Genomic DNA, 27,980 nt, shown 5'->3' on the forward strand with positions numbered 1-27,980 from the left:
TAAACACAGTGATGTCACAATACAGGGGTAATACACACAGTGATGTCACAGTACAGGGATAATACACACAGTGATGTCACAGTACAGGGGTAATACACACAGTGATGTCACAGTACAGGGATAATACACACAGTGATGTCACAGTACAGGGATAATAAACACAGTGATGTCACAGTACAGGGATAATACACACAGTGACATCACAGTACAGGGATAATACACACAGTGATGTCACAGTACAGGGATAATAAACACAGTGACATCACAGTACAGGGATAATACACACAGTGATGTCACAGTACAGGGATAATAAACACAGTGACGTCACAGTACAGGGATAATAAAAACAGAGATGTCACAGTACAGAGATAATAAACACAGTGATGTCACAGTACAGGGATAATACACACAGTGATGTCACAGTACAGGGATAATAAACACACTGAAGTCACAGTACAGGGATAATAAACTCAGTGATGTCACAGTACAGGGATAATACACACAGTGATGTCACAGTACACGGATAATAAACTCAGTGATGTCACAGTACAGGGATAATACACACAGTGATGTCACAGTACAGGGATAATAAACACAGTGATGTCACAGTACAGAGATAATAAACACAGTGATGTCACAGTACAGGGATAATACACACAGTGATGTCACAGTACAGGGATAATACACACAGTGATGTCACAGTACACGGATAATAAACTCAGTGATGTCACAGTACAGGGATAATACACACAGTGATGTCACAGTACAGGGATAATAAACACAGTGATGTCACAGTACAGGGATAATAAACACAGTGATGTCACAGTACAGGGATAATACACACAGTGATGTCACAGTACAGGGATAATACACACAGTGATTTCACAGTACAGGGATAATACACACAGTGATGTCACAGTACAGGGATAATAAACAGTGATGTCACAGTACAGGGATAATAAACACAGTGACGTCACAGTACAGGGATAATACACACAGTGATGTCACAGTACAGGGATAATAAACACAGTGATGTCACAGTACAGGGATAATACACACAGTGATGTCACAGTACAGGGATAATACACACAGTGATGTCACAGTACAGGGGTAATACACACAGTGATGTCACAGTACAAGGATAATACACACAGTGATATCACAGTACAGGGATAATAAACAGAGTGACGTCACAGTACAGGGATAATACACACAGTGATGTCACAGTACAGGGATAATAAACACAGTCATGTCACAGTACAGGGATAATACACACAGTGATGTCACAGTACAGGGATAATACACACAGTGATGTCACAGTACAGGGATAATAAACACAGTGATGTCACAGTACAGGGATAATAAACAGTAATGTCACAGTACAGGGATAATAAACACAGTGATGTCACAGTACAGGGATAATAAACAGTGATGTCACAGTACAGGGATAATAAACACAGTGACGTCACAGTACAGGGATAATACACAAAATGATGTCACAGTACAGGGATAATAAATACAGTGATGTCACTGTACAGGGATAATACACACAGTGATGTCACAGTACAGGGATAATACACACAGTGATGTCACAGTACAGGGATAATAAACACAGTGACGTCACAGTACAGGGATAATAAAAACAGAGATGTCACTGTACAGGGATAATACACACAGTGATGTCACAGTACAGGGATAATACACACAGTGATGTCACAGTACAGGGATAATAAACACACTGAAGTCACAGTACAGGGATAATAAACTCAGTGATGTCACAGTACAGGGATAATACACACAGTGATGTCACAGTACACGGATAATAAACTCAGTGATGTCACAGTACAGGGATAATACACACAGTGATGTCACAGTACAGGGATAATAAACACAGTGATGTCACAGTACAGAGATAATAAACACAGTGATGTCACAGTACAGGGATAATACACACAGTGATGTCACAGTACAGGGATAATACACACAGTGATGTCACAGTACACGGATAATAAACTCAGTGATGTCACAGTACAGGGATAATACACACAGTGATGTCACAGTACAGGGATAATAAACACAGTGATGTCACAGTACAGGGATAATAAACACAGTGATGTCACAGTACAGGGATAATACACACAGTGATGTCACAGTACAGGGATAATACACACAGTGATTTCACAGTACAGGGATAATACACACAGTGATGTCACAGTACAGGGATAATAAACAGAGTGACGTCACAGTACAGGGATAATACACACAGTGATGTCACAGTACAGGGATAATAAACACAGTCATGTCACAGTACAGGGATAATACACACAGTGATGTCACAGTACAGGGATAATACACACAGTGATGTCACAGTACAGGGATAATATACACAGTGATGTCACAGTACAGGGATAATAAACACAGTGATGTCACAGTACAGGGATAATAAACAGTAATGTCACAGTACAGGGATAATAAACACAGTGATGTCACAGTACAGGGATAATAAACAGTGATGTCACAGTACAGGGATAATAAACACAGTGACGTCACAGTACAGGGATAATACACAAAATGATGTCACAGTACAGGGATAATAAATACAGTGATGTCACTGTACAGGGATAATACACACAGTGATGTCACAGTACAGGGATAATACACACAGTGATGTCACAGTACAGGGATAATAAACACAGTGACGTCACAGTACAGGGATAATAAAAACAGAGATGTCACAGTACAGAGATAATAAACACAGTGATGTCACAGTACAGGGATAATACACACAGTGATGTCACAGTACAGGGATAATAAACACAGTGAAGTCACAGTACAGGGATAATAAACACAGTGATGTCACAGTACAGGGATAATAAACACAGAGATGTCACAGTACAGAGATAATAAACACAGTGATGTCACAGTACAGGGATAATACACACAGTGATGTCACAGCACAGGGATAATAAACTCAGTGATGTCACAGTACAGGGATAATACACACAGTGATGTCACAGTACACGGATAATAAACTCAGTGATGTCACAGTACAGGGATAATACACACAGTGATGTCACAGTACAGGGATAATAAACACAGTGATGTCACAGTACAGAGATAATAAACACAGTGATGTCACAGTACAGGGATAATACACACAGTGATGTCACACTACAGGGATAATACACACAGTGATGTCACAGTACAGGGATAATAAACTCAGTGATGTCACAGTACAGGGATAATACACACAGTGATGTCACAGTACAGGGATAATACACACAGTGATGTCACAGTACACGGATAATAAACTCAGTGATGTCACAGTACAGGGATAATACACACAGTGATGTCACAGTACAGGGATAATAAACACAGTGATGTCACAGTACAGGGATAATAAACACAGTGATGTCACAGTACAGGGATAATACACACAGTGATGTCACAGTACACGGATAATAAACTCAGTGATGTCACAGTACAGGGATAATACACACAGTGATGTCACAGTACAGGGATAATAAACACAGTGATGTCACAGTACAGGGATAATAAACACAGTGATGTCACAGTACAGGGATAATACACACAGTGATGTCACAGTACAGGGATAATACACACAGTGATGTCACAGTACAGGGATAATATACACAGTGATGTCACAGTACAGGGATAATACACACAGTGAAGTCACAGTACAGGGATAATAAACACAGTGATGTCACAGTACAGAGATAATAAACACAGTGATGTCACAGTACAGGGATAATACACACAGTAATGTCACAGTACAGGGATAATACACACAGTGATGTCACAGTACAGGGATAATAAACACAGTGATGTCACAGTACAGGGATAATAAACAGTGATGTCACAGTACAGGGATAATACACACAGTGATTTCACAGTACAGGGATAATACACACAGTGATGTCACAGTACAGGGATAATAAACAGTGATGTCACAGTACAGGGATAATACACACAGTGATTTCACAGTACAGGGATAATACACACAGTGATGTCACAGTACAGGGATAATAAACAGTGATGTCACAGTACAGGGATAATAAACACAGTGACGTCACAGTACAGGGATAATACACACAGTGATGTCACAGTACAGAGATAATAAACACAGTGATGTCACAGTACAGGGATAATACACACAGTGATGTCACAGTACAGGGATAATACACACAGTGATGTCACAGTACACGGATAATAAACTCAGTGATGTCACAGTACAGGGATAATACACACAGTGATGTCACAGTACAGGGATAATAAACACAGTGATGTCACAGTACAGGGATAATAAACACAGTGATGTCACAGTACAGGGATAATACACACAGTGATGTCACAGTACAGGGATAATACACACAGTGATTTCACAGTACAGGGATAATAAACACAGTGATGTCACAGTACAGGGATAATACACACAGTGATGTCACAGTACAGGGATAATACACACAGTGATGTCACAGTACAGGGGTAATACACACAGTGATGTCACAGTACAAGGATAATACACACAGTGATGTCACAGTACAGGGATGATAAACAGAGTGACGTCACAGTACAGGGATAATACACACAGTGATGTCACAGTACAGGGATAATAAATACAGTGATGTCACTGTACAGGGATAATAAACACAGTGATGTCACAGTACAGAGATAATAAACACAGTGATGTCACAGTACAGGGATAATAAACACAGTGATGTCACAGTACATGAATAATAAACACAGTGATGTTACAGTACAGGGATAATAAACACAGTGATGTCACAGTACAGGGAGAATAAACACAGTGATGTCACAGTACATGAATAATAAACACAGTGATGTTACAGTACATGAATAATAAACACAGTGATGTCACAGTACAGGGAGAATAAACACAGTGATGTCACAGTCCAGGGATAATATACACAGTGATGTCACAGTACAGGGAGAATAAACACAGTGATGTCACAGTCCAGGGATAATAAACACAGTGATGTCACAGTACAGGAATAATAAACACAGTGATGTTACAGTACAGGGATAATACACACAGTGATGTCACAGTACAGGGAGAATAAACACAGTGATGTCACAGTACATGAATAATAAACACAGTGATGTTACAGTACATGAATAATAAACACAGTGATGTCACAGTACAGGGAGAATAAACACAGTGATGTCACAGTCCAGGGATAATATACACAGTGATGTCACAGTACAGGGAGAATAAACACAGTGATGTCACAGTCCAGGGATAATAAACACAGTGATGTCACAGTACATGAATAATAAACACAGTGATGTTACAGTACAGGGATAATAAACACAGTGATGTCACAGTACAGGGAGAATAAACACAGTGATGTCACAGTACATGAATAATAAACAAAGTGATGTTACAGTACATGAATAATAAACACAGTGATGTCACAGTACAGGGAGAATAAACACAGTGATGTCACAGTCCAGGGATAATATACACAGTGATGTCACAGTACAGGGAGAATAAACACAGTGATGTCACAGTACAGGAATAATAAACACAGTGATGTTACAGTACAGGGATAATACACACAGTGATGTCACAGTACAGGGAGAATAAACACAGTGATGTCACAGTCCAGGGATAATAAACACAGTGATGTCACAGTACAGGGATAATACACACAGTGATGTCACAGTACACGGATAATACACATAGTGATGTCACAGTACATGAATAATAAACACAGTGATGTTACAGTACATGAATAATAAACACAGTGATGTCACAGTACAGGGAGAATAAACACAGTGATGTCACAGTCCAGGGATAATAAACACAGTGATGTTACAGTACAGGGATAATACACACAGTGATGTCACAGTACAGGGAGAATAAACACAGTGATGTCACAGTCCAGGGATAATAAACACAGTGATGTCACAGTACAGGGATAATACACACAGTGATGTCACAGTACACGGATAATAAACTCAGTGATGTCACAGTACAGGGATAATAAACACAGTGATGTCACAGTACAGGGATAATACACACAGTGATGTCACAGTACAGGGATAATACACACAGTGATGTCACAGTACAGGGATAATACACACAGTGATGTCACAGTCCAGGGATAATAAACACAGTGATGTCACAGTCCAGGGATAATAAACACAGTGATGTCACAGTACATGGATAATACACATAGTGATGTCACAGTACATGAATAATAAACACAGTGATGTTACAGTACATGAATAATAAACACAGTGATGTCACAGTACAGGGAGAATAAACACAGTGATGTCACAGTCCAGGGATAATAAACACAGTGATGTTACAGTACAGGGATAATACACACAGTGATGTCACAGTACAGGGAGAATAAACACAGTGATGTCACAGTCCAGGGATAATAAACACAGTGATGTCACAGTACAGGGATAATACACACAGTGATGTCACAGTACACGGATAATAAACTCAGTGATGTCACAGTACAGGGATAATAAACACAGTGATGTCACAGTACAGGGATAATACACACAGTGATGTCACAGTACAGGGATAATACACACAGTGATGTCACAGTACACGGATAATAAACTCAGTGATGTCACAGTACAGGGATAATACACACAGTGATGTCACAGTACAGGGATAATAAACACAGTGATGTCACAGTACAGGGATAATAAACACAGTGATGTCACAGTACAGGGATAATACACACAGTGATGTCACAGTACAGGGATAATACACACAGTGATTTCACAGTACAGGGATAATACACACAGTGATGTCACAGTACAGGGATAATAAACAGTGATGTCACAGTACAGGGATAATAAACACAGTGACGTCACAGTACAGGGATAATACACACAGTGATGTCACAGTACAGGGATAATAAACACAGTGATGTCACAGTACAGGGATAATACACACAGTGATGTCACAGTACAGGGATAATACACACAGTGATGTCACAGTACAGGGGTAATACACACAGTGATGTCACAGTACAAGGATAATACACACAGTGATATCACAGTACAGGGATAATAAACAGAGTGACGTCACAGTACAGGGATAATACACACAGTGATGTCACAGTACAGGGATAATAAACACAGTCATGTCACAGTACAGGGATAATACACACAGTGATGTCACAGTACAGGGATAATACACACAGTGATGTCACAGTACAGGGATAATATACACAGTGATGTCACAGTACAGGGATAATAAACACAGTGATGTCACAGTACAGGGATAATAAACAGTAATGTCACAGTACAGGGATAATAAACACAGTGATGTCACAGTACAGGGATAATAAACAGTGATGTCACAGTACAGGGATAATAAACACAGTGACGTCACAGTACAGGGATAATACACAAAATGATGTCACAGTACAGGGATAATAAATACAGTGATGTCACTGTACAGGGATAATACACACAGTGATGTCACAGTACAGGGATAATACACACAGTGATGTCACAGTACAGGGATAATAAACACAGTGACGTCACAGTACAGGGATAATAAAAACAGAGATGTCACAGTACAGAGATAATAAACACAGTGATGTCACAGTACAGGGATAATACACACAGTGATGTCACAGTACAGGGATAATAAACACAGTGAAGTCACAGTACAGGGATAATAAACACAGTGATGTCACAGTACAGGGATAATAAACACAGAGATGTCACAGTACAGAAATAATAAACACAGTGATGTCACAGTACAGGGATAATACACACAGTGATGTCACAGCACAGGGATAATAAACTCAGTGATGTCACAGTACAGGGATAATACACACAGTGATGTCACAGTACACGGATAATAAACTCAGTGATGTCACAGTACAGGGATAATACACACAGTGATGTCACAGTACAGGGATAATAAACACAGTGATGTCACAGTACAGAGATAATAAACACAGTGATGTCACAGTACAGGGATAATACACACAGTGATGTCACACTACAGGGATAATACACACAGTGATGTCACAGTACAGGGATAATAAACTCAGTGATGTCACAGTACAGGGATAATACACACAGTGATGTCACAGTACAGGGATAATACACACAGTGATGTCACAGTACACGGATAATAAACTCAGTGATGTCACAGTACAGGGATAATACACACAGTGATGTCACAGTACAGGGATAATAAACACAGTGATGTCACAGTACAGGGATAATAAACACAGTGATGTCATAGTACAGGGATAATACACACAGTGATGTCACAGTACACGGATAATAAACTCAGTGATGTCACAGTACAGGGATAATACACACAGTGATGTCACAGTACAGGGATAATAAACACAGTGATGTCACAGTACAGGGATAATAAACACAGTGATGTCACAGTACAGGGATAATACACACAGTGATGTCACAGTACAGGGATAATACACACAGTGATGTCACAGTACAGGGATAATATACACAGTGATGTCACAGTACAGGGATAATACACACAGTGAAGTCACAGTACAGGGATAATAAACACAGTGATGTCACAGTACAGAGATAATAAACACAGTGATGTCACAGTACAGGGATAATACACACAGTGATGTCACAGTACAGGGATAATACACACAGTGATGTCACAGTACAGGGATAATAAACACAGTGATGTCACAGTACAGGGATAATAAACAGTGATGTCACAGTACAGGGATAATACACACAGTGATGTCACAGTACAGGGATAATACACACAGTGATTTCACAGTACAGGGATAATACACACAGTGATGTCACAGTACAGGGATAATAAACAGTGATGTCACAGTACAGGGATAATAAACACAGTGACGTCACAGTACAGGGATAATACACACAGTGATGTCACAGTACAGAGATAATAAACACAGTGATGTCACAGTACAGGGATAATACACACAGTGATGTCACAGTACAGGGATAATACACACAGTGATGTCACAGTACACGGATAATAAACTCAGTGATGTCACAGTACAGGGATAATACACACAGTGATGTCACAGTACAGGGATAATAAACACAGTGATGTCACAGTACAGGGATAATAAACACAGTGATGTCACAGTACAGGGATAATACACACAGTGATGTCACAGTACAGGGATAATACACACAGTGATTTCACAGTACAGGGATAATAAACACAGTGATGTCACAGTACAGGGATAATACACACAGTGATGTCACAGTACAGGGATAATACACACAGTGATGTCACAGTACAGGGGTAATACACACAGTGATGTCACAGTACAAGGATAATACACACAGTGATGTCACAGTACAGGGATAATAAACAGAGTGACGTCACAGTACAGGGATAATACACACAGTGATGTCACAGTACAGGGATAATAAATACAGTGATGTCACTGTACAGGGATAATAAACACAGTGATGTCACAGTACAGAGATAATAAACACAGTGATGTCACAGTACAGGGATAATAAACACAGTGATGTCACAGTACATGAATAATAAACACAGTGATGTTACAGTACAGGGATAATAACCACAGTGATGTCACAGTACAGGGAGAATAAACACAGTGATGTCACAGTCCAGGGATAATAAACACAGTGATGTCACAGTACATGGATAATACACATAGTGATGTCACAGTACATGAATAATAAACACAGTGATGTTACAGTACATGAATAATAAACACAGTGATGTCACAGTACAGGGAGAATAAACACAGTGATGTCACAGTCCAGGGATAATAAACACAGTGATGTTACAGTACAGGGATAATACACACAGTGATGTCACAGTACAGGGAGAATAAACACAGTGATGTCACAGTCCAGGGATAATAAACACAGTGATGTCACAGTACAGGGAGAATAAACACAGTGATGTCACAGTCCAGGGATAATAAACACAGTGATGTCACAGTACAGGGATAATAAACACAGTGATGTCACAGTACATGAATAATAAACACAGTGATGTTACAGTACATGAATAATAAACACAGTGATGTCACAGTACAGGGAGAATAAACACAGTGATGTCACAGTCCAGGGATAATAAACACAGTGATGTTACAGTACAGGGATAATACACACAGTGATGTCACAGTACAGAGATAATAAACACAGTGATGTCACAGTACAGGGATAATAAACACAGTGATGTCACAGTACATGGATAATACACATAGTGATGTCACAGTACAGGGAGAATAAACACAGTGATGTCACAGTACAGGGATAATACACACAGTGATGTCACAGTACAGGGATAATAAACACAGTGATGTCACATTACAGGGATAATACACACAGTGATGTCACAGTACAGGGATAGTAAACACAGTGATGTCACAGTACAGGGATAATAAACACAGTGATGTCACAGTACAGGGATAATAAACACAGTGATGTCACAGTACAGGGATAATACACACAGCGATGTCACAGTACAGGGATAATAAACACAGCGATGTCACAGTACAGGGATAATAAACACAGCGATGTCACAGTACAGGGATAATACACACAGCGATGTCACAGTACAGGGATAATACACACAGTGATGTCACAGCACAGGGATAATAAACACAGTGATGTCACAGTACAGGGATAATACACACAGTGATGTCACAGTACAGGGATAATAAACACAGTGACGTCACAGTACAGGGATAATAAACTCAGTGATGTCACAGTACAGGGATAATACACACAGTAATGTCACAGTACACGGATAATAAACTCAGTGATGTCACAGTACAGGGATAATACACACAGTGATGTCACAGTACAGGGATAATAAACACAGTAATGTCACAGTACAGCGATAATAATCACAGTGATGTCACAGTACAGGGATAATACACACAGTGATGTCACAGTACAGGGATAATACACACAGTGATGTCACAGGTACACGGATAATAAACTCAGTGATGTCACAGTACAGGGATAATACACACAGTGATGTCACAGTACAGGGATAATAAACACAGTGATGTCACAGTACAGGGATGATAAACACAGTGATGTCACAGTACAGGGATAATACACACAGTGATGTCACAGTACAGGGATAATACACACAGTGATGTCACAGTACAGGGATAATACACATAGTGATGTCACAGTACAGGGAGAATAAACACAGTGATGTCACAGTACAGGGAAAATAAACACAGTGATGTCACAGTACAGGGATAATACACACAGTGATGTCACAGTACAGGGATAATAAACACAGTGATGTCACAGTACAGGGATAATAAACACAGTGATGTCACAGTACAGGGATAATACACACAGTGATGTCACAGTACAGAGATAATAAACACATTGATGTCACAGTACAGGGATAATAAACACAGTGATGTCACAGTACATGAATAATACACATAGTGATGTCACAGTACAGGGAGAATAAACACAGTGATGTCACAGTCCAGGGATAATGTCACAGTACAGAGATAATAAACACAGTGATGTCACAGTACAGGGATAATAAACACAGTGATGTTACAGTACATGGATAATACACATAGTGATGTCACAGTACAGGGAGAATAAACACAGTGATGTCACATTACAGGGATAATACACACAGTGATGTCACAGTACAGGGATAGTAAACACAGTGATGTCACAGTACAGGGATAATAAACACAGCGATGTCACAGTACAGGGATAATACACACAGCGATGTCACAGTACAGGGATAATAAACACAGCGATGTCACAGTACAGGGATAATAAACACAGTGATGTCACAGTACAGGGATAATACACACAGTGATGTCACAGTACAGGGAAAATACACACAGTGATGTCACAGCACAGGGATAATAAACACAGTGATGTCACAGCACAGGGATAATACACAGAGTGATGTCACAGTACAGGGATAATACACACAGTGATGTCACAGTACAGGGATAATAAACACAGTGATGTCACAGTACAGGGATAATAAACACAGTGATGTCACAGTACAGGGATAATAAACACAGTGATGTCACAGTACAGGGATAATACACACAGTGATGTCAGAGTACAGGGATAATAAACACAGTTATGTCACAGTACAGGGATAATACACACAGTTATGTCACAGTACAAGGATAATAAACACAGTGATATCACAGTACAGGGATAATACACACAGTTATGTCACAGTACAGGAGTAATACACATAGTGATGTCACAGTACAGGGATAATAAACACAGTGATGTCATGTCACAGTACAGGGATAATAAACACAGTGATGTCACAGTACAGGGATAATACACACAGTGATGTCACAGTACAGGGATAATACACACAGTTATGTCACAGTACAAGGATAATAAACACAGTGATGTCAAAGTATAGGGATAATATACACAGTGATGTCACAGTACAAGGATAATACACATAGTGATGTCACAGTACAGGGAGAATAAACACAGTGATGTCACAGTACATGAATAATACACATAGTGATGTCACAGTACAGGGAGAATAAACACAGTGATGTCACAGTCCAGGGATAATAAACACAGTGATGTCACAGTACAGAGATAATAAACACAGTGATGTCACAGTACAGGGATAATAAACACAGTGATGTCACAGTACATGGATAATACACATAGTGATGTCACAGTACAGGGAGAATAAACACAGTGATGTCACAGTACAGGGATAATACACACAGTGATGTCACAGTACAGGGATAATAAACACAGTGATGTCACATTACAGGGATAATACACACAGCGATGTCACAGTACAGGGATAATGAACACAGTGATGTCACAGTACAGGGATAATACACACAGCGATGTCACAGTACAGGGATAATAAACACAGCGATGTCACAGTACAGGGATAATAAACACAGCGATGTCACAGTACAGGGATAATACACACAGCGATGTCACAGTACAGGGATAATACACACAGCGATGTCACAGTACAGGGATAATACACACAGTGATGTCACAGCACAGGGATAATAAACACAGTGATGTCACAGTACAGGGATAATACACACAGTGATGTCACAGTACAGGGATAATAAACACAGTGACGTCACAGTACAGGGATAATAAACTCAGTGATGTCACAGTACAGGGATAATACACACAGTGATGTCACAGTACAGGGATAATACACACAGTGATGTCACAGTACAGGGATAATACACACAGTGATGTCACAGTACACGGATAATAAACTCAGTGATGTCACAGTACAGGGATAATACACACAGTGATGTCACAGTACAGGGATAATAAACACAGTAATGTCACAGTACAGCGATAATAATCACAGTGATGTCACAGTACAGGGATAATACACACAGTGATGTCACAGTACAGGGATAATACACACAGTGATGTCACAGTACACGGATAATAAACTCAGTGATGTCACAGTACAGGGATAATACACACAGTGATGTCACAGTACAGGGATAATAAACACAGTGATGTCACAGTACAGGGATGATAAACACAGTGATGTCACAGTACAGGGATAATACACACAGTGATGTCACAGTACAGGGATAATACACATAGTGATGTCACAGTACAGGGAGAATAAACACAGTGATGTCACAGTACAGGGATAATAAACACAGTGATGTCACAGTACAGGGATAATAAACACAGTGATGTCACAGTACAGGGATAATACACACAGTGATGTCACAGTACAGGGATAATAAACACAGTGATGTCACAGTACAGGGATAATACACATAGTGATGTCACAGTACAGGGAGAATAAACACAGTGATGTCACAGTACAGGGATAATAAACACAGTGATGTCACAGTACAGGGATAATAAACACAGTGATGTCACAGTACAGGGATAATACACACAGTGATGTCACAGTACAGGGATAATAAACACAGTGATGTCACAGTACAGGGATAATAAACACAGTGATGTCACAGTACAGGGATAATACACACAGTGATGTCACAGTAGAGAGATAATAAAACATTGATGTCACAGTACAGGGATAATAAACACAGTGATGTCACAGTACATGAATAATACACATAGTGATGTCACAGTACAGGGAGAATAAACACAGTGATGTCACAGTCCAGGGATAATAAACACAGTGATGTTACAGTACAGGGATAATACACACAGTGATGTTACAGTACAGAGATAATAAACACAGTGATGTCACAGTACAGGGATAATAAACACAGTGATGTCACAGTACATGGATAATACACATAGTGATGTCACAGTACAGGGAGAATAAACACAGTGATGTCACAGTACAGGGATAATACACACAGTGATGTCACAGTACAGGGATAATAAACACAGTGATGTCACATTACAGGGATAATACACACAGTGATGTCACAGTACAGGGATAGTAAACACAGTGATGTCACAGTACAGGGATAATACACACAGCGATGTCACAGTACAGGGATAATAAACACAGCGATGTCACAGTACAGGGATAATAAACACAGTGATGTCACAGTACAGGGATAATAAACACAGTGATGTCACAGTACAGGGATAATACACACAGCGATGTCACAGTACAGGGATAATAAACACAGCGATGTCACAGTACAGGGATAATAAACACAGCGATGTCACAGTACAGGGATAATACACACAGCGATGTCACAGTACAGGGATAATACACACAGTGATGTCACAGCACAGGGATAATAAACACAGTGATGTCACAGTACAGGGATAATACACACAGTGATGTCACAGCACAGGGATAATACAAACAGTGATGTCACAGCACAGGGATAATAAACACAGTGATGTCACAGCACAGGGATAATACACAGAGTGATGTCACAGTACAGGGATAATAAACACAGTGATGTCACAGTACAGGGATAATAAACACAGTGATGTCACAGTACAGGGATAATACACACAGTGATGTCAGAGTACAGGGATAATAAACACAGTTATGTCACAGTACAGGGATAATACACACAGTTATGTCACAGTACAAGGATAATAAACACAGTGATATCACAGTACAGGGATAATACACACAGTTATGTCACAGTACAGGAGTAATACACATAGTGATGTCACAGTACAGGGATAATAAACACAGTGATGTCATGTCACAGTACAGGGATAATAAACACAGTGATGTCACAGTACAGGGATAATACACACAGTGATGTCACAGTACAGGGATAATACACACAGTTATGTCACAGTACAGGGATAATAAACACAGCGATGTCACAGTACAGGGATAATAAACACAGTGATGTCACAGTACAGGGATAATACACACAGCGATGTCACAGTACAGGGATAATAAACACAGCGATGTCACAGTACAGGGATAATAAACACAGCGATGTCACAGTACAGGGATAATACACACAGCGATGTCACAGTACAGGGATAATACACACAGTGATGTCACAGCACAGGGATAATAAACACAGTGATGTCACAGTACAGGGATAATACACACAGTGATGTCACAGCACAGGGATAATACAAACAGTGATGTCACAGCACAGGGATAATAAACACAGTGATGTCACAGCACAGGGATAATACACAGAGTGATGTCACAGTACAGGGATAATAAACACAGTGATGTCACAGTACAGGGATAATAAACACAGTGATGTCACAGTACAGGGATAATACACACAGTGATGTCAGAGTACAGGGATAATAAACACAGTTATGTCACAGTACAGGGATAATACACACAGTTATGTCACAGTACAGGAGTAATACACATAGTGATGTCACAGTACAGGGATAATAAACACAGTGATGTCATGTCACAGTACAGGGATAATAAACACAGTGATGTCACAGTACAGGGATAATACACACAGTGATGTCACAGTACAGGGATAATACACACAGTTATGTCACAGTACAAGGATAATAAACACAGTGATGTCAAAGTACAGGGATAATATACACAGTGATGTCACAGTACAAGGATAATAAACACAATGATGTCACAGTACCGGGATAATACACACAGTGATGTCACAGTACAGGGATAATACACACAGTGATGTCACAGTACAGGGATAATAAACACAGTGATGTCACAGTACAGGGATAATAAACACAGTGATGTCACAGTGCAGGGATAATACAAACAGTGATGTCACAGTACAGGGATAATAAACACAGTGATGTCACAGTACAGGGCTAATACAAACAGTTATGTCACAGTACAAGGATAATAAACACGGTGATGTCACAGTACAGGAGTAATACACACAGTGATGTCACAGTACAGGAGTAATACACATAGTGATGTCACAGCACAGGGACAATACACACAGTGATGTCACAGTACAGGGATAATAAACACAGTGATGTCACAGTACAGGGATAATACACACAGTGATGTCACAGTACAGGGATAATACACACAGTGATGTCACAGTACAGGGTTAATATACACAGTGATGTCACAGTACAGGGATAATAAACACAGTGATGTCACAGTACAGGGATAATACACACAGTGATGTAAGAGTACAGGGATAATAAACACAGTTATGTCACAGTACAGGGATAATACACACAGTTATGTCACAGTACAAGGATAATAAACACAGTGATATCACAGTACAGGGATAATACACACAGTTATGTCACAGTACAGGAGTAATACACATAGTGATGTCACAGTACAGGGATAATAAACACAGTGATGTCATGTCACAGTACAGGTATAATAAACACAGTGATGTCACAGTACAGGGATAATACACACAGTGATGTCACAGTACAGGGATAATACACACAGTTATGTCACAGTACAAGGATAATAAACACAGTGATGTCAAAGTACAGGGATAATATACACAGTGATGTCACAGTACAAGGATAATAAACACAATGATGTCACAGTACCGGGATAATACACACAGTGATGTCACAGTACAGGGATAATACACACAGTGATGTCACAGTACAGGGATAATAAACACAGTGATGTCACAGTACAGGGATAATAAACACAGTGATGTCACAGTACAGGGCTAATACAAACAGTTATGTCACAGTACAAGGATAATAAACACGGTGATGTCACAGTACAGGAGTAATACACACAGTGATGTCACAGTACAGGAGTAATACACATAGTGATGTCACAGCACAGGGACAATACACACAGTGATGTCACAGTACAGGGATAATAAACACAGTGATGTCACAGTACAGGGATAATACACACAGTGATGTCACAGTACAGGGATAATACACACAGTGATGTCACAGTACAGGGATAATATACACAGTGATGTCACAGTACAAGGATATTAAACACAGTGATGTCACAGTACAGGGATAATACACACAGTGATGTCACAGTACAGGGATAATACACACAGTGATGTCACAGTACAAGGATAATAAACACAGTGATGTCACAGTACAGGAATAATATACACAGTGATGTCACAGTACATGAATAATAAACACAGTGATGTCACAGTACAGGGATAATACACACAGTGATGTCACAGTACAGGGATAATAAACACAGTGATGTCACAGTACAGGGATAATAAACACAGTGATGTCACAGCACAGGGATAATACACACAGTGATGTCACAGCACAGGGATAATAAACACAGTGATGTCACAGTACAGGGATAATACACACAGTGATGTCACAGTACAGGGATAATAAACACAGTGATGTCACAGTACAGGGATAATACACACAGTGATGTCACACTACAGGGACAATACACACAGTGATGTCACAGCACAGAGTTAATGAACACAGTGATGTCACAGTACAGGGATAATACACACAGTGATGTCACAGTACAGGGATAATAAACACAGTGATGTCACAGTACAGGGATAATAAACACAGTGATGTCACAGAACAGGGATAATAAACACAGTGATGTCGCAGTACAGGGATAATAAACACAGTGATGTCATGTCACAGTACAGGGATAATAAACACAGTGATGTCACAGTACAGGGATAATAAACACAGTGATGTCACAGTACAGGGATAATACACACAGTTATGCCACAGTACAGGGATAATACACACAGTGATGTCACAGTACAGGGGTAATACACACAGTGATGTCACAGTACAGGGATAATACACAGTGATGTCACAGTACAGGGATAATAAACACAGTGATGTCACAGTACAGGGATAATACACACAGTGATGTCACAGTACAGGGATAATACACACAGTGATATCACAGTACAGGGATAATACACACAGTGATGTCACAGTACAGGGATAATATATACACAGTGATGTCACAGTACAGGGATAATAAACACAGTGATGTCACAGTACAGGGATAATAAACAGTGATGTCACAGTACAGGGATAATAAACAGTGATGTCACAGTACAGGGATAATAAACACAGTGACGTCACAGTACAGGGATAATAAACACAGTGACGTCACAGTACAGGGATAATAAACACAGTGACGTCACAGTACAGGGATAATACACACAGTGACGTCACAGTACAGGGACAATAAACACAGTGATGTCACAGTACAGGGATAATACACACAGTGATGTCACAGTACAGGGATAATACACACAGTGATGTCACAGTACAGGGGTAATACACACAGTGATGTCACAGTACAGGGGTAATACACACAGTGATGTCACAGTACAGGGATAATAAACACAGTGATGTCACAGTACAGGGATAATACACACAGTGATGTCACAGTACAGGGATAATACACACAGTGATGTCACAGTACAGGGATAATATACACAGTGATGTCACAGTACAGGGATAATAAACACAGTGATGTCACAGTACTGGGATAATAAATAGTAATGTCACAGTACAGGGATAATAAACACAGTGATGTCACAGTACAGGGATAATAAACACAGTGACATCACAGTACAGGGATAATACACACAGTGATGTCACAGTACAGGGATAATAAACACAGTGACGTCACAGTACAGGGATAATAAACTCAGTGATGTCACAGTACAGGGATAATACACACAGTGATGTCACAGTACACGGATAATAAACTCAGTGATGTCACAGTACAGGGATAATACACACAGTGATGTCACAGTACACGGATAATAAACTCAGTGATGTCACAGTACAGGGATAATACACACAGTGATGTCACAGTACACGGATAATAAACTCAGTGATGTCACAGTACAGGGATAACACACACAGTGATGTCACAGTACAGGGATAATAAACACAGTAATGTCACAGTACAGCGATAATAAACACAGTGATGTCACAGTACAGGGATAATACACACAGTGATGTCACAGTACAGGGATAATACACACAGTGATGTCACAGTACACGGATAATAAACTCAGTGATGTCACAGTACAGGGATAATACACACAGTGATGTCACAGTACAGGGATAATAAACACAGTGATGTCACAGTACAGGGATGATAAACACAGTGATGTCACAGTACAGGGATAATACACACAGTGATGTCACAGTACAGGGATAATACACACAGTGATGTCACAGTACAGGGATAATACACATAGTGATGTCACAGTACAGGGAGAATAAACACAGTGATGTCACAGTACAGGGATAATAAACACAGTGATGTCACAGTACAGGGATAATAAACACAGTGATGTCACAGTACAGGGATAATACACACAGTGATGTCACAGTACAGGGATAATACACATAGTGATGTCACAGTACAGGCAGAATAAACACAGTGATGTCACAGTACAGGGATAATAAACACAGTGATGTCACAGTACAGGGATATTACACACACTGATGTCACAGTACAGGGATAATACACACAGTGATGTCACAGTACAGGGATAATACACACAGTGATGTCACAGTACAGAGATAATAAACACAGTGATGTCACAGTACAGGGATAATAAACACAGTGATGTCACAGTACATGGATAATACACATAGTGATGTCACAGTACAGGGAGAATAAACACAGTGATGTCACAGTCCAGGGATAAGAAACACAGTGATGTTACAGTACAGGGATAATACACACAGTGATGTCACAGTACAGAGATAATAAACACAGTGATGTCACAGTACAGGGATAATAAACACAGTGATGTCACAGTACATGGATAATACACATAGTGATGTCACAGTACAGGGAGAATAAACACAGTGATGTCACAGTACAGGGATAATACACACAGTGATGTCACAGTACAGGGATAATAAACACAGTGATGTCACATTACAGGGATAATACACACAGTGATGTCACAGTACAGGGATAGTAAACACAGTGATGTCACAGTACAGGGATAGTAAACACAGCGATGTCACAGTACAGGGATAATAAACACAGTGATGTCACAGTACAGGGATAATACACACAGCGATGTCACAGTACAGGGATAATAAGCACAGCGATGTCACAGTACAGGGATAATAAACACAGCGATGTCACAGTACAGGGATAATACACACAGTTATGTCACAGTACAGGAGTAATACACATAGTGATGTCATAGTACAGGGATAATAAACACAGTGATGTCATGTCACAGTACAGGGATAATAAACACAGTGATGTCACAGTACAGGGATAATACACACAGTGATGTCACAGTACAGGGATAATACACACAGTTATGTCACAGTACAGGGATAATACACACAGTTATGTCACAGTACAAGGATAATAAACACAATGATGTCACAGTACAGGGATAATACACACAGTGATGTCACAGTACAGGGATAATACACACAGTGATGTCACAGTACAGGGATAATAAACACAGTGATGTCACAGTACAGGGATAATAAACACAGTGATGTCACAGTGCAGGGATAATACACACAGTGATGTCACAGTACAGGGATAATACAAACAGTTATGTCACAGTACAGGGATAATAAACACGGTGATGTCACAGTACAGGAGTAATACACACAGTGATGTCACAGTACAGGAGTAATACACATAGTGATGTCACAGCACAGGGACAATACACACAGTGATGTCACAGTACAGGGATAATAAACACAGTGATGTCACAGTACAGGGATAATAAACACAGTGATGTCACAGTACAGGGATAATACACACAGTGATGTCACAGTACAGGGATAATACACACAGTGATGTCACAGTACAGGGATAATATACACAGTGATGTCACAGTACAAGGATATTAAACACAGCGATGTCACAGTACAGGGATAATACACACAGTGATGTCACAGTACAGGGATAATACACACAGTTATGTCACAGTACAAGGATAATAAACACAGTGTTGTCACAGTACAGGAATAATATACACAGTGATGTCACAGTACAGGGATAATAAACACAGTGATGTCACAGTACAGGGATAATAAACACAGTGATGTCACAGTACAGGGATAATACACACAGTGATGTCACAGTACAGGGATAATAAACACAGTGATGTCACAGTACAGGGATAATAAACACAGTGATGTCACAGTACAGGGATAATAAACACAGTGATGTCACAGTACAGGGATAATAAACACAGTGATGTCACAGTACAGGGATTATAAACACAGTGATGTCACAGCACAGGGATAATACACACAGTGATGTCACAGCACAGGGATAATAAACACAGTGATGTCACAGTACAGGGATAATACACACAGTGATGTCACAGTACAGGGATTATAAACACAGTGATGTCACAGTACAGGGATAATAAACACAGTGATGTCACAGTACAGGGATAATACACACAGTGATGTCACACTACAGGGACAATACACACAGTGATGTCACAGCACAGAGATAATGAACACAGTGATGTCACAGTACAGGGATAATACACACAGTGATGTCACAGTACAGGGATAATAAACACAGTGATGTCACAGTACAGGGATAATAAACACAGTGATGTCACAGTACAGGGATAATAAACACAGTGATGTCGCAGTACAGGGATAATAAACACAGTGATGTCACAGTAGAGGGATTATAAACAGTGATGTCACAGTGCAGAGATAATAAACACAGTGATGTCACAGTACAGGGATAATACACACAGTGATGTCACAGTAGAGGGATAATAAACACAGTGATGTCACAGCACAGGGATAATAAACACAGTGATGTCACAGTACAGGGATAATAAACACAGTGATGTCACAGCACAGGGATAATAAACACAGTGATGTCACAGCACAGGGATAATAAACACAGTGATGTCACAGTACAGGGATAATACACACAGTGATGTCACAGTACAAGGATAATACACACAGTTATGTCACAGTACAAGGATAATAAACACGGTGATGTCACAGTACAGGAGTAATACACACAGTGATGTCACAGTACAGGAGTAATACACATAGTGATGTCACAGCACAGGGACAATACACACAGTGATGTCACAGTACAAGGATAATAAACACAGTGATGTCACAGTACAGGGATAATACACACAGTGATGTCACAGTACAGGGATAATACACACAGTGATGTCACAGTACAGGGATAATATACACAGTGATGTCACAGTACAAGGATATTAAACACAGTGATGTCACAGTACAGGGATAATACACACAGTGATGTCACAGTACAGGGATAATACACACAGTTATGTCACAGTACAAGGATAATAAACACAGTGATGTCACAGTACAGGGATAATACACAGTGATGTCACAGTACAGGGATAATACACACAGTGATGTCACAGTACAGGGATAATAAACACAGTGATGTCACAGTACAGGGATAATAAACACAGTGATGTCACAGTGCAGGGATAATACACACAGTGATGTCACAGTACAGGGATAATAAACACAGTGATGTCACAGTACAGGGATAATACAAACAGTTATGTCACAGTACAAGGATAATAAACACGGTGATGTCACAGTACAGGAGTAATACACACAGTGATGTCACAGTACAGGAGTAATACACATAGTGATGTCACAGCACAGGGACAATACACACAGTGATGTCACAGTACAGGGATAATAAACACAGTGATGTCACAGTACAGGGATAATACACACAGTGATGTCACAGTACAGGGATAATACACACAGTTATGTCACAGTACAAGGATAATAAACACAGTGATGTCACAGTACAGGAATAATATACACAGTGATGTCACAGCACAGGGATAATAAACACAGTTATGTCACAGTACAGGGATAATAAACACAGTGATGTCACAGTACAGGGATAATAAACACAGTGATGTCACAGTACAGGGATAATAAACACAGTGATGTCACAGTACAGGGATAATAAACACAGTGATGTCACAGTACAGGGATAATAAACACAGTGATGTCACAGCACAGGGATAATACACACAGTGATGTCACAGCACAGGGATAATAAACACAGTGATGTCACAGTACATGGATAATACACACAGTGATGTCACAGTACAGGAATAATAAACACAGTGATGTCACAGTACAGGGATAATAAACACAGTGATGTCACAGTACAGGGATAATACACACAGTGATGTCACACTACAGGGACAATACACACAGTGATGTCACAGCACAGAGATAATGAACACAGTGATGTCACAGTACTGGGATAATACACACAGTGATGTCACAGTACAGGGATAATAAACACAGTGATGTCACAGTACAGGGATAATAAACACAGTGATGTCACAGTACAGGGATAATAAACACAGTGATGTCGCAGTACAGGGATAATAAACACAGTGATGTCACAGTAGAGGGATTATAAACAGTGATGTCACAGTGCAGAGATAATAAACACAGTGATGTCACAGTACAGGGATAATACACACAGTGATGTCACAGTAGAAGGATAATAAACACAGTGATGTCACAGCACAGGGATAATAAACACAGTGATGTCACAGTACAGGGATAATAAACACAGTGATGTCACAGCACAGGGATAATAAACACAGTGATGTCACAGCACAGGGATAATAAACACAGTGATGTCACAGTACAGGGATAATACACACAGTGATGTCACAGTACAAGGATAATACACACAGTTATGTCACAGTACAAGGATAATAAACACGGTGATGTCACAGTACAGGAGTAATACACACAGTGATGTCACAGTACAGGAGTAATACACATAGTGATGTCACAGCACAGGGACAATACACACAGTGATGTCACAGTACAGGGATAATAAACACAGTGATGTCACAGTACAGGGATAATACACACAGTGATGTCACAGTACAGGGATAATACACACAGTTATGTCACAGTACAAGGATAATAAACACAGCGATGTCACAGTACAGGGATAATACACACAGTGATGTCACAGTACAGGGATAATAAACACAGTGATGTCACAGTACAGGGATAATACACACAGTGATGTCACAGTACAAGGATAATACACACAGTTATGTCACAGTACAAGGATAATAAACACGGTGATGTCACAGTACAGGAGTAATACACACAGTGATGTCACAGTACAGGAGTAATACACATAGTGATGTCACAGCACAGGGACAATACACACAGTGATGTCACAGTACAGGGATAATAAACACAGTGATGTCACAGTACAGGGATAATACACACAGTAATGTCACAGTACAGGGATAATACACACAGTTATGTCACAGTACAAGGATAATAAACACAGCGATGTCACAGTACAGGGATAATATACACAGTGATGTCACAGTACAAGGATATTAAACACAGTGATGTCACAGTACAGGGATAATACACACAGTGATGTCACAGTATAGGGATAATACACACAGTTATGTCACAGTACAAGGATAATAAACACAGTGATGTCACAGTACAGGGATAATACACACAGTGATGTCACAGTACAGGAGTAATACACATAGTAATGTCACAGCACAGGGACAATACACACAGTGATGTCACAGTACAGGGATAATAAACACAGTGATGTCACAGCAGAGGGATAATAAACACAGTGATGTCACAGTACAGGGATAATAAACACAGTGATGTCACAGTACAGGGATAATACACACAGTGATGTCACAGTAGAGGGATAATAAACACAGTGATGTCACAGCACAGGGATAATAAACACAGTGATGTCACAGTACAGGGATAATACACACAGTGATGTCACAGTACAGGGATAATAAACACAGTGATGTCACAGTACAGGGATAATATACAGAGTGATGTCACAGTACAAGGATAATAAACAGAGTGATGTCACAGTACAGGGATAATACACACAGTGATGTCACAGTACAGGAGTAATACACATAGTGATGTCACAGTACAGGGATAATAAACACATTGATGTCACAGTACAGGGATAATATACAGAGTGATGTCACAGTACCGGGATAATACACACAGTGATGTCAGAGTACAGGGATAATAAACACAGTTATGTCACAGTACAGGGATAATACACACAGTTATGTCACAGTACAAGGATAATAAACACAGTGATATCACAGTACAGGGATAATACACACAGTTATGTCACAGTACAGGAGTAATACACATAGTGATGTCACAGTACAGGGATAATAAACACAGTGATGTCATGTCACAGTACAGGGATAATAAACACAGTGATGTCACAGTACAGGGATAATACACACAGTGATGTCACAGTACAGGGATAATACACACAGTTATGTCACAGTACAAGGATAATAAACACAGTGATGTCAAAGTACAGGGATAATATACACAGTGATGTCACAGTACAAGGATAATAAACACAATGATGTCACAGTACCGGGATAATACACACAGTGATGTCACAGTACAGGGATAATACACACAGTGATGTCACAGTACAGGGATAATAAACACAGTGATGTCACAGTACAGGGATAATAAACACAGTGATGTCACAGTGCAGGGATAATACAAACAGTGATGTCACAGTACAGGGATAATAAACACAGTGATGTCACAGTACAGGGCTAATACAAACAGTTATGTCACAGTACAAGGATAATAAACACGGTGATGTCACAGTACAGGAGTAATACACACAGTGATGTCACAGTACAGGAGTAATACACATAGTGATGTCACAGCACAGGGACAATACACACAGTGATGTCACAGTACAGGGATAATAAACACAGTGATGTCACAGTACAGGGATAATACACACAGTGATGTCACAGTACAGGGATAATACACACAGTGATGTCACAGTACAGGGTTAATATACACAGTGATGTCACAGTACAGGGATAATAAACACAGTGATGTCACAGTACAGGGATAATACACACAGTGATGTCAGAGTACAGGGATAATAAACACAGTTATGTCACAGTACAGGGATAATACACACAGTTATGTCACAGTACAGGGATAATACACACAGTTATGTCACAGTACAAGGATAATAAACACAGTGATATCATAGTACAGGGATAATACACACAGTGATGTCACAGTACAAGGATAATAAACACAATGATGTCACAGTACCGGGATAATACACACAGTGATGTCACAGTACAGGGATAATACACACAGTGATGTCACAGTACAGGGATAATAAACACAGTGATGTCACAGTACAGGGATAATAAACACAGTGATGTCACAGTGCAGGGATAATACAAACAGTGATGTCACAGTACAGGGATAATAAACACAGTGATGTCACAGTACAGGGCTAATACAAACAGTTATGTCACAGTACAAGGATAATAAACACGGTGATGTCACAGTACAGGAGTAATACACACAGTGATGTCACAGTACAGGAGTAATACACATAGTGATGTCACAGCACAGGGACAATACACACAGTGATGTCACAGTACAGGGATAATAAACACAGTGATGTCACAGTACAGGGATAATACACACAGTGATGTCACAGTACAGGAGTAATACACATAGTGATGTCACAGCACAGGGACAATACACACAGTGATGTCACAGTACAGGGATAATAAACACAGTGATGTCACAGTACCGGGATAATACACACAGTGATGTCAGAGTACAGGGATAATAAACACAGTTATGTCACAGTACAGGGATAATACACACAGTTATGTCACAGTACAAGGATAATAAACACAGTGATATCACAGTACAGGGATAATACACACAGTTATGTCACAGTACAGGAGTAATACACATAGTGATGTCACAGTACAGGGATAATAAACACAGCGATGTCATGTCACAGTACAGGGATAATAAACACAGTGATGTCACAGTACAGGGATAATACACACAGTGATGTCACAGTACAGGGATAATACACACAGTTATGTCACAGTACAAGGATAATAAACACAGTGATGTCAAAGTACAGGGATAATATACACAGTGATGTCACAGTACAAGGATAATAAACACAATGATGTCACAGTACCGGGATAATACACACAGTGATGTCACAGTACAGGGATAATACACACAGTGATGTCACAGTACAGGGATAATAAACACAGTGATGTCACAGTACAGGGATAATAAACACAGTGATGTCACAGTGCAGGGATAATACAAACAGTGATGTCACAGTACAGGGATAATAAACACAGTGATGTCACAGTACAGGGCTAATACAAACAGTTATGTCACAGTACAAGGATAATAAACACGGTGATGTCACAGTACAGGAGTAATACACACAGTGATGTCACAGTACAGGAGTAATACACATAGTGATGTCACAGCACAGGGACAATACACACAGTGATGTCACAGTACAGGGATAATAAACACAGTGATGTCACAGTACAGGGATAATACACACAGTGATGTCACAGTACAGGGATAATACACACAGTGATGTCACAGTACAGGGATAATATACACAGTGATGTCACAGTACAAGGATATTAAACACAGTGATGTCACAGTACAGGGATAATACACACAGTGATGTCACAGTACAGGGA

General features: G+C 39.8%; 1 protein-coding gene across 3 annotated transcripts in view; it reads left to right on the forward strand.

Moving 5' to 3' along the window:
• LOC138651741 (myosin-binding protein C, fast-type-like) overlaps nucleotides 1-27,980 on the forward strand; it is a 158,355-nt gene that overhangs the window by 63,317 nt on the left and 67,058 nt on the right. The window lies entirely within an intron of this gene.

The sequence above is a fragment of the Ranitomeya imitator genome, chromosome 10 (assembly GCF_032444005.1).
Source record: "Ranitomeya imitator isolate aRanImi1 chromosome 10, aRanImi1.pri, whole genome shotgun sequence".
Classification (NCBI taxonomy): domain Eukaryota; kingdom Metazoa; phylum Chordata; class Amphibia; order Anura; family Dendrobatidae; genus Ranitomeya; species Ranitomeya imitator.